Consider the following 12,213-nt stretch of genomic DNA (forward strand, 5'->3'; position numbering starts at 1 on the left):
AGTATCTTGAAAGGTCCATACCTTATTGGCTTCAGTTTCTTACCTTCACCTTACATTTTGTCTTTTCTGATATATAGCTAGACTTGATCACCAACTTGGAAACTATGCTCAATTCGATGCTAATCATGCCTTGCCTTGTACTTGGCCTGGCTCTTTTCCAGCTATTCCTGTACTGCCTTGTTAATCTCTTGGATTTGTTCAATGAACTTGGTTGCCTTGTCCACATCATTATGTCCATCAACCGCTATGTCTTTACCAAAGACAAAATCCAAGGGAGACCTTGGTGTGAAACCAAAACAGGTCTCAAAAGAAGATCTCTGTGTATAAGAATGTTTAGCTTGGTTGTAAGCATGTTGAACATAACATAAATGTTCATCCCAAAGCTTGGGATGCTTGCTGCAATAGCCTCTGAGCAACTGGATCACTGTCCTGTTGACCACTTTTGTTTGGCCATCTATTTGTGGATGAAAGGTTGTGCTCTTCTTCAGTCTGGTGTCCATCAATTCCCACAGACTCGACCAAAATTTCCCAACAAATCGGGAATCTCGATCAGATACAATGGAAGTGGGTAATCCAAAATGAACCCACACATGCTGAAAGAACAACTTTGTTGTTTGTTTAGCTGTAATCTATTTGTTACAAGGTATTAAAATACACATTTTGCTGAACCTATCCACAATAACATATAAATAGTCATGATGTTTTCTAGATTTAGGCAGTCCCCCAACAAAGTCCATGGAAACACTTTCCCAAGGATGAGAAGTAACTGGTAGTGGAGTGTACAAGCCTAGCTTTCTATTGTTGGGCTTGCTTTTAGCACACATGGTACACCCTCTTACATATCTAGAAATGGTTTCATTCATTTTTGGCCAATAACAATATTTACAGCTATGCAACTATTTTACTTACACCAAAGTGACCTGATATTAGAGAAGTGTGTGCTTCTCAAATTATATTTACTCTTTCAATTTGAGGAATGCATAACTTTCCAAAATGATACAAGAGTTGGTCCTTAACATGATAATCCAATTCTTCTACTTGTTTGCCACGACTTAAAGTTGCATATACATATTTAAAATCTATATCTTGAGTATACTGTTCAATGTAGCTTTCATGCAATACTGAATTATGCTTAAGTATAGTAGATACATTTATGATTGGTCTGGACAACATATCTGAAACTTTATTGTGTATGCCCTTTTTATATCTGATGACAAGATGAAACTGTTGTATAAAACCCATACACCTATAGTGTCTTGATTGGTGCAACTTAGTTTGTGAGTGTAAATATTGAAGTGGTTGATGGTCAGTATGTATGACTATCTCTTTGCCCATTAAGTAATGTTTCCACTTTTTCACACTCTGTACTAATGCATACAAATCCTTATCATATGTGGGATAATTAACTACTACAAAATTAAATGTCTCAGAATGATAGCATATGGGTTTACCGTGCTGCATCAACACTGCTCCCATGGCATAGTCACTGGCATTCGTTTCAATCTCAAAGGGCCTTTGAAGATCAGACAGTGCTAGTACTGGTGTTGTATTAATATTTTCTTTTAAGGTGTTGAAGGCTTTCAGCTATTTTCCTCCCCACTAAAACACCTTGTTCAATCCTGTTAAAGCATGTAAGGGAGCAATCAAGGAAAAGTTAGCAATAAACTTTCTCCAATATTGTGCTGCTCCTAGGAAGCTTCTAACTTTTGTAGCAGATTTAGGTTTAGGCTAGTTTACAATGACTGCAACCTTAGAGGTATCTATCTTCAATTCACCACCCCCTACAATATGACCCAAATAATTCAAAGTTGTTTTGCCAAATTCTCATTTTGATAGCTTAACATAGACATTTTATCTTTTCAAAACATCTAGAGTCTACTTTACATGCTTCAAATGTTCTTCCCATGTTTTACTAAATACAAGAATGTCGTCTAAATATACAATGACAAAATCATCAATAAAAGGTCTGAGTACATCATTAATTACTCTCATGAAAGTAGCAGGAGCATTAGTTAAGCAAAAATGCATAACTAACCACTCATACAATCCATGCTTTGTTTTGAAAGTAGTCTTCCATGCATCTTGCTCTGCAACTCTGACATGATGGTAGCCACTATGCAAGTCCAACTTGGAAAAGTAAACAACTTCTTTCAACTGATCTAGTAGATCATCTATGCAAGGAAGGGGATAACGATTTTTGATCGTTATTTTATTCAGTGCTCGATAATAAATGCACATTCTCCATGAACCATCTTTCTTTCTCACCAAGACAATTGGAGAATCACATGGTGATGTGCTAGGTCTTATGGACCCTTTCTCGAGCAGCACCTATACCTGCTTCTTGATTTCTGCATTCTCTAAAGAAGACAATCTGTACATTCTGATGTTAGGGAATGGAGCATCTTGCTACAAATTAATATCATGTACTAGTTCCTTTTGGGGTGGCAGACTTTTAGGTTCTTGAAATAGTATATCATATTCTGAAACAACTTTTTCTAAATCAACTTGTTGTTTAGCATTACAACCCTCAAATATATCGGTTTTATCAAGTTTCTTTTCCCTTACAACCTTCAGTAAAAATTGTTTGCATGAATTTACAATTATTTTCATCTGCCCTGAGTTTATGAGAGTATAATTATTCTTGAGTTTATGAGCTCTTACAATATATTCGATTCCATCTTTAACGAGTTGATACTTGTTTTCATCTCTATAGAAAATGGATTTTCTATCATACAAGTAAGGACTCCTAAAACAATTCCACATATATCCGAAGGAACTATATCTAACTCAACCTCATCTACAAATGCTGACCCAAAAGAAAACCTAAGTTTACATTATCTAGCCACTTGTAGCTTTGCTTTATCACATAACCAACCCAATGGATATGGCTTCTTGTGAGGTGTGGTTAGTAATCCCAGCTTCTTTACAATTGCTTCAAAAATTAAATTTACTTGTGAGCCACTATCAAACAAAGTATCAATCTTTTGATGCTTGGAAATAACTTGAATATGAAGAAGCTCATGTCTTTTCCTCTCATTTTCTTCATTATCAGTAGCTTGTGCAGAATTACTAGTAGATACTTCAGAATTTTTACCTTTTATACCTATGGTTGTGAATGTTGTTTCATCTCCTGAGTTTGACCCAAATCTTTTTGAATAGCTGCAACAATCTTCTTTTTTCCATTGAACTTCTTGGGTCTTAGCTCCAAATGCAGAATCTAGCAGTGTTCATCATCATGCCCATTCTTCTTACAATGAGTGCATGAAGGTTTGTTCTTTTGTACAACATTTTCCTTCCTCTCTTTCCATTTCTGCTTTCTCTTTTCCTTATTCTTGCTTGCAGTGGGTTTTGATGATCCCCCAACTTCTGGGTTCACATTCTTGCCTCTAGCTTCTAGATGTGTAGCCTGAACATATACCTCATCTATGCTAGTGGGATTAAACATGAGAATGGAGTGCTTTAAATAGCTATGTAGACCACCTGTATACTTCAACAGATTTTCATGGCTTGCTGCATATAAGCTAGTGGATAGAATTGCTTTTTAATTGCAAAAACAAATTCACTCTAGACAGAAAGAATTTTACCATGCTTCTTTATGTCAACTTTTGTCTTGCCTTCCCACCATACCAAGGCAATGCCTCGAAGGCGTAGGCTAGCCAGCTGAATCTTACTTTTGTCTGAATCAATGCTCTGCACCTTGCAATATACATCAATCTGTCTAATCCAACTATCTAGCTTCTCTGCGTTCAACTCTCCATCGTATATCGGCAAATCAAATTTAACATCTAATTTAATCAAAGATGTTTTATTTTTATTTTCAGGGTTATTAGGAGGTGTGGGAAGCTTTTCTTCTTTCCCTTTGCCTTTAGAATGGTCATGGAGGAGAGATTCTTCTGCTCCTTTATCTTGTTTGGAGTTTGATGAATCTTCATCTCTACCTTTCTTAAATTCTCTATACATTTCCTCTACCATGGCTCTCATGGTCATGAAACTATCCATGAACTGGGAGTTTGATTCCAAGGGACTTTCTTCTGCCATTTTCCTCTTAGGGTAGACTCTTCCAATTTCTGGGTTAGCTTCAACCAATTCTCCTTCTCCTAATTTGAGCTTTGTCCTAGTTAGCATTCAACAACAAAATCCAACACAAGCTTGTCTAACCTTAGAAACCTAGAGCTTTGGTACCACTTGATCCGAAATTGATCTAAGACAATTAATAAGGTATCACAGAATTATGTGCATGGATGTGTCTGTGTTATTTTATGCAATGGATATATAAGATTGTGAAATACACAGACACTAAAGCAGTTAAAGAAAACACAACAGGCGGACATATAAACACAACAAGTTTAATAAGGAGTTCACCCAATACTCCTCGGCTACGTCTCCTGGTCCAGCCTTCAGTGGTGGCCTCTCTATTATGTTTTCAAAGCAAATTTTTTACAACAGTGAGCTCAATTTGAGTCTCACATAATAGATACAATTCAGTAAGACTGTACTTGGATCCCCCAAGTCTCTGGAGTACACAGACTCTCCTTACTGACTCTTGACCTCTACTGGTCACAATAGTATGAGTCCAATCTGAGACTCAATACATGACAGGCATATACAGAGCAGTTCGCTTGAACCTCTCAAGCCTTCTTTGGAGTACTCAGACTCTTTGACTCTCTTTGTCTCTATCTCGATGTTTCCTTTGCTTCTACAGGTCAGCTCGACTTCTTCTCTCTATTCTCTGCTCTTAGCTTTCTTAACTCGCTCCCTTCTCTCTCTGTCAATTTGTGGCTTTAAAGCTAATCTGCTTTCTGACTGTTTGTTTCCACTTCCCGGCTTTCCGGTTCCCCTGCCTCTGTCTGTTTGAATTCCTTTATCTTGCATCATTAGTCACTGTATAACGCTTCACAGGGAGGTGGCCACCTATTTCATAATGTTAGTTCTTGTGGATATGGACGTTTATTCCGTTACTCCAAGAATGCCCGCGAACATGACCTTCTGCCAATGCATCATCCATATTAGACTTCAAATATTATAAAACTCTGCCTGTTAACCTCGTCAAATATGGTCATCCATTGGAATGCATCTCCGTCATTGATTTGGGGGGCCCAGATCCTACGGTCATCGTTCATATTGGGTGGCTAAGTCGCATGACGTTTACCTGTCCGATGTGAGTGGTTTTCTCTCTCTTCCGCTGGACGCGCGGTGATCGCTGTGTGGCATCGGGCAGAACTCGGCCGAGACCTCTTACCACTCGAAGCCCCTTCGATATTCTACCATTTTTTGTGGGACCCCACTTCTGACAAAGTCGGAGTGATGTCCATTACATTTTATGATTTTTCGGGTCCGGGTGCTTGCGACCTTTCCTTCTTTGAGGGGTTTGCCCTGCGATATGTGATTAGAAACTTGTCGCTAATCGCATATCATAAACTACCCTCATTTCTCAAACTGGCCTCTAGATTTGCTAATTTGTGATAGCATGCATTACCATGGGCCGATGGTCTATGCGCTTGACTGATGGTCCTCGTTGCTCCGCGTTGACCAGAAATTGCAACTATTACTAGGATATCTCTGATAAGCTTGATCTTTATAAGACTTTGAAACTTTGGCATGATTTTTAAAGAGTTCATGAAAACTTAGAGAGTGTTCTAGGATCCAATTTGGATCAAGACATCATCGAAACAGATGATGAGAAAGAGAGAGTAGCCGACAGTCTAAAAAATTCTTTGAGTTTGAATTAGCGTATTGATGTGCTGATAAAGGAGTTGATAGAAAGAGTAGAGCAATGTACTGAAAGGTTACCAGAAGAAGAGGTACAGAGACCTTATATTTTTTATTATAATGATTGTATTATAATTGAAGGTGTTGTTGCAGAGACTAGAACATATTTAGCAGAGGTGGACATCCAAATGGAAGAAGAAGAGGAAGAACATATACTGAAGGATGTCAAGGAAGGCTTAGCAGAGGAAGAAGGACCATGTGATAATGGATCAATAACAAATGAAGGAATGGGAGACTGTGTAAAATTTCCAAAGTTCACTCCAAGTAAAATCATTGAGATATATAGGGAATTAGACTTCCAAAGGAGAAAGTTGGAAGAGCAGAGGATGAATGTTTAGGATAGATTGCTGAAGAAGGATGACAAAGAAGTTGTCATAAATAATAATCAAGAAGAAGTTAACAGGTGCAGACAATAGAAGCATGAAATTTTTCTGAAAGACAATACAGCAGCAGCAGAAAATGTGCAAAACAACAATAATGAAGAAGGCAAAAATGAAAAGGAAAGAATTAGAACAAGGGAAGAATAAGTAAGAAAGAAAGTTTAGCAATCAAGAGATGAAACCAATTAGCAGATAGAGGATATACTGGACAGAGAAATTGAGTTGATAAGGAAATTAACGATGAAAGTCTCTCAGAGAAAGACAACAACAAAAAAGGAAAGGAGAGACAATAAGAGGAAAATAGTAGCAGACTATGAAAGCAAGGCAAGTGGAGCATTACACCACAAGGTATGGAGACCTGGAGAACAACAACAAATAATAGCAGTAATAGAATGATTGATAAGCAAGGACAGATTACAAAATAAAGTCTAGGATCTAGGAGGAAACAATTATCCAAACTTATGACCAGGTGGTCATAAATTTTCTTACATTGGGAGTTTGATGTAGGAGCATCCAGCTCAACATTATCAATGTATTCTAGTAGACATAGGGGTACGGTGTTTTCAAGGAAGTTGGTTTCCTAAGTATTGGATTATGTAATTATTTAATGTTTTGAGTGATTTTAATGAGAATAGGAATTAATTGAATATTGTGAGTCTTTATTGTAAATATTCTCGAATGTAGGAGAACATGAGAGATTTAGGATAGTTGAGTGATGAGAGGATTGAGAATTGATTGTAATTCCTCATATTAGGAGTCAGTTCATGATTTTGTGGATTTGAGAGAATCCTTAGGGATGAGAAAGAGATTTTAGGATTTTGTTGAGGGATTTAGGGATCTAAACCAAAAATTGGTTTTAGAACCCCTTTGTATAAATGTAAGCCTGAAAGGCATGAACAGGGATTAGAGAGTTTGAATAGAAAAATAGATAGCAGATTGGAGTGTTGTAAGCCTACGGGCAGATTAGGAAATAGAGGCCACTGATATTGAAAATCAGGCCAGAGAGACAGTGATCTTAGTTTGTAATTCATTGTTGTAATTATAAAGATATAAAGATTAATTAAAATCCTGTTAAGCGCGTGACTGAGTGTTGAAAGGACGAATCGAATGCATTTGAAAAGTGTATATATATGTTTATGCAGGCAGGTGCAGTAAACAGAAGGAGGCAGAGTCGAGGTGGATTACACAGAGGAAGACGTGACGAGAAGGATCATAATGGATTGTTAAATCCATTAGAATGATTGAAGCAAAAGCTCAGGAGGAGGAGTGTGCAGCGAAACAGTAGTAGGTCGAAACCTTCGAAGAAATCCGAGAAGCATATTAACACTAGAAACAACATAAAGTTAAGAGAAAGGGAGTAGCAGAAAATTGAAGAAATGGTGCACAGTAGCCGTCGGATCGGAGTGATCAACGGCCAGGATTAAATCAGCAGAGTAAATAAATCAAAACCACATCACATATCCAAAAATGAGGAAGTGACTGCGACATGTGATCTATTCGGACCCGAAACCTTATCGGATGTAACCTATAAGCCTATCAGATCGATAATATATATCGGATGGGAGCAAGTGGAAAGGGTCAACTGCAATGGTGCGATAGTGACTGCCAATAGCGATAATCGTTGATCGAAGATCGTGTTAATCAGGGTTTGGAGGAAGAATTGTTCAGAGGCAGACCCGACGATATATAGATTTGAGTCTATATATTTTAAAGTTCGATATATGTGTTGGGCAGAGTTTTTCCTTTGTAAACGCGTGTTTTAAGGATTAAGCGCCGATAGTGTAATTCTCGGGTTTAAAGGGAAAGTCGCAAATCAGAAGGAGAGGGGTGATAACATATATATGTATGTGACTTGCGAGAAGCCCGATTTCGATTGCGATGAGGTCAAACCTCGGGAACCGTGACAAGACAGTATGGAAGGCAGAAAAAGGTAGGATTTACATGCATTTCCCTTTGTAAAGGTTTTTCTAAAGAAATTTCATGAATGAAGGTTTTTTATATGTTAAACATATATTAATCGTGTTTATAAAGGGAAGGTTATGTATAAGCGGTCGATGGTTGGTTTAAAGGTTACGAAGGGTTTTAGCGTCCCGATAAAGAGAATTAGAAGGAAGGCGTTGACACAGTCTTATATAAAGGCTTGAGAGTTGTTTAAAGCCCTGATAGGAGGTATTGGCGGGCTGATTGAGTTCCGAAACAATGGAACTGTAAAAGGGGCATTAACCATCCTTATGTTTGAAGTTTTGACCTGGTGGGTCATATAAATTCCTGGGAGTTGTGTTTATGCATAGTTATTCATATTGTGGGTATGCGCAGGGGTAACCCTGTGTCAATCAGTGATTATGATGGATGCATGTGATGAAATAAAATAAAAAAAACCTTTCTTCTTGCTATTGATGAGCCTTGTAGGGGATTATTGGAAGAAGTTGATCCTGATGTGCTTTTTGAAATCAAAGAGACACTTTCTAGCTACTTTGATTTGATGTACAACAACCCTAATGCTTATGAAAATAATATGGAAAGCAATAAGAATCGATGAACCTAGTCTTGAAGAATGTGTCTCAAAGTCTAATATGGATGGTATTTTAAATTTCTACAGCTAGCAGAGGGTTTTCCCAGTTGGGTTCCCTAGAAAATTTTGTTTTTCTTGCTATAGTGTGACTGTCTTTTATTTCTGTTCTATTCCACTACAAATTGGTAGATATATGTTTTGTCTTCATGCAATAATTGGTTTCATATTTATTCATTCAAGCAGTAGCAGAATTTCAAGGAAATTCTACACAAGGGACAATTAATCTATATTTTCACTTATATCTTTTGCAAGTAAAATTCACAACTAAATTTTCATCCAAAGTGTTTAGGTTACTAGCAAGTGGTATCACATCATATCTCAACATTGCAAGGCATAAATCATACTATTCAATAAGGTTGAGACTTGAGATATAAAAATCTTCTCAAGTTATGCAAGCAAGAAAACTGTTGATTTTTAGTTCTAAATCTTTTCCAACAAGAACAAAATTATGCCATTTTCAACACCCTCTAGTCAAAGTTATTCCTGGCCTCATTCAACTCAATTAAGAATATGTCAATATCGTTGAGATTTCTTCTTCATTTCATGCTTCTAAGTTATATATTTATGCAACCTAATATATCATTTATGTTAAGTGATTATTCATTAAAAATTATTTAGTCCGTCCAACGCATCTACCTAATTTTCTGATCAGTTTCTGGGAAGATCCTATCAGACATTTGCAGCAGAAAATAGAAGACTATTTTAGTACCAAGTGTTATAGAACTCTAATCTGGAAAAGGTATTTTGGGTTGTTACCCTAAAAATATTTACAAAATTTTCGATCCCAAAGCCATTTCAGGCAGAATTTTAGTCAGTGAGAAATTTAGTATTATTTTTGGAAAATTCGAATGCAACTAAAAGAAATTCTTCCCGTTTGCTCAAATGATTCCAGCACCAAATATGTGTGAATTCACAGAACTTAAGATTTGGAAATAATTAAATTTCACTTCGCTTTTCTAGGACCATATATGAGTGAATTCACAAAACCTGAGATTTGGATTCTGGAAACACTTAAATTTCACCTCATTTATTAGGATTAGAAGTTCCTTGAGATACAAACATGTAGCATTAAGGATCTACTTTGCTTGTTTAAGGACAATGTTCAGTTTATAAATAGTGATACAAGAATCCTTGTATACATGCCTGGCATAGTTCTTTGGTCACAACTAATGAAATTGAACTCCATCAATACATAACAAACAAGGTAGAATGTAAGAGAGCGTCTACTTTTCAACATATACTCTGACAAAAGTAAACATCTATACAATCATATAAAGTTGTCACCACACAAAAGAAGGAATTAAAAACCAAAATAAAAATAGGAACAGGCTAGGATTGTTATGGTTACTCTAGGAAAATGTTAAATAGGATCAATATGTTAATATGGAAAATAGTGTAGTTGATTATGATTTATTGAGCCCAAGGGCTTAGCCTAACCAAATTTCATTAATGTCATTGGGTATTTGGCTAGTTCTATGCTGGAAGGTGCCTTGTTTGAAGTCCCTTGGGTGAGGTGCACTTTCCAATGGGTTTACCAGGGATGCTATCCATGAATGTGGGGAAACATCCATTGGGATTCCCCAGAGAGTTTTTCTTGGAAAGAATAAAAATAGGATTTCCTAAAGAGAAATTTTGAGATGCATACAATGTACACCCAATAAAATCAACTTTATAGAGATGAACCATAAAAGAAGGAAAAATACATATGCTTTTACCTATGTTCCCCCGTTTTCCCTCCTGCCCTGTGAAAAGTGAAAATATGCTACTCTTAAACTTAAAAGAAAGGATGAAAAAAATAGTGAATTTTGAACGAGTCCTCCTTGTGTGGAAGAAGACTAAAAGTGGGGTGGAAATGCAATGAGGTTAGAAATGAAACATACCTAGGGCCATTAATGGATTGGAGAGGTAAAACATTAACTCACAACTCTCTTCAATCTCGTTTTCCCTCGAAAAGTGAAAATATGTTACTAGTAAACTTAAAAGCAAGGATGAAAAAAATCTGAATTTTGAACCAAAGATCTAAGGTGTGTGTACTCCTCCCTATGTGGAAGAAGACTAAAAGTGGGGTGTAAATGTAGCGAGGTTAGAAATGAAACATACCTGGGTGCCATTAATGGATTGAAGATCCAATGGTGGGGGATCTGAGGTGTGTGTACTCCTCCCTGTGTGGAAGAAGACTAAAAGTGGGGTGGAAATGCAGTGAGGTTAGAAATGAAAAATACCTGGGTGCCATTAATGGATTAAAGATCCAATGGTGAGGTTTGATGTCAGTTTGCTACTGGTTTGATGGTGGAATTAAAGGATTTTATTGCTAATGCTTTAGTAAGCGATTGACATATACGGTATTATAGGTTATATTTTAGTGTAAATAATGCTTATTTTCATATTTCTGAATATGATTCAATTTAGGCATATGTGTGGAAGTGCAGAAGAACTCTATTGTGCGGAGGAAGTTTTCAATGTGCGAATCACCCCACTTAGCAAACAAGACTTTTATTGTTAATATTTTAGTATTAAATAATGCATATTTTCTCAATAACATTGTCTTTGCTTACATTATTAATAATCTTTTAGTTCTAAATAATGCATACTATTGCTATTTTATGAATTATATTTTAGTATTAAAAATGCATAGTTTATTAATAATATTTTAATTTTAAATAATGCATATGTTCGTATTTCCGAATATGTTTCAAATTCATCATATGTGTGGAAGTGTGTAGGAACTCCATTGTGCAGAGGAAGCTTTCAATGTGCGGTTTACTGCACTTGGCACTAAAGGATTTTATTGCTAATATTTTAATACTAGACAATGTATATTTGTTGTTTGAAATAACACCAAAGAAAGCGCTGGACTTATACAATGTTGTTGCTAATATTTTAGTGGGTTCTATATTTTGTCCACATTTATGTCTCAACCCATGTGTGTTCTGCAATGGTTTCTTATCAAAACGACGTCTGCACAACTTCTTCCGCACACACTATATCTATACACGCTACCTCAACTGCTTGCTTGCACAAAGTTCATGTAGGTTTTAACCCTATACAACAATTACCTACAAACGAATTCTTAAAACATAAAATATACAATGGCAAGAAAATAAATACCCAAATATTTTCCCCTGGACCCCAAAATTGGGACTACCAGATTGATTTTTCATTATGTTCCTTTCAATGTTACAATACATATATACATGCCGAAGCATTTATAAACCCTAATCCATTAACCCTAGATTACAACAAAACTATAGTTCCCTTGACCATATCTACAAAATACCATGGTCAGAAAACCATCATGCACAAAACCATGGGTAGGTCCGCTCATCATCTTTGGGTCCGCATATATATAGTAATTTTTTTTTTCTCGGGGCATTGCCCAAGACCCCGTGTAGGGTGGATACCACCCCCCTTTAAATCCCCTGATAGGGCAGGATGCTGCCCCCATGTGACCCCCCTGCTACGCCTGGTGCAATGAACAGGGGGGCACATGCA

This window comes from Pinus tabuliformis, chromosome 1_2, assembly GCF_031772625.1.
Source record: "Pinus tabuliformis cultivar Carrire ecotype Pingquan chromosome 1_2, CPIR1, whole genome shotgun sequence".
Taxonomy (NCBI): domain Eukaryota; kingdom Viridiplantae; phylum Streptophyta; class Pinopsida; order Pinales; family Pinaceae; genus Pinus; species Pinus tabuliformis.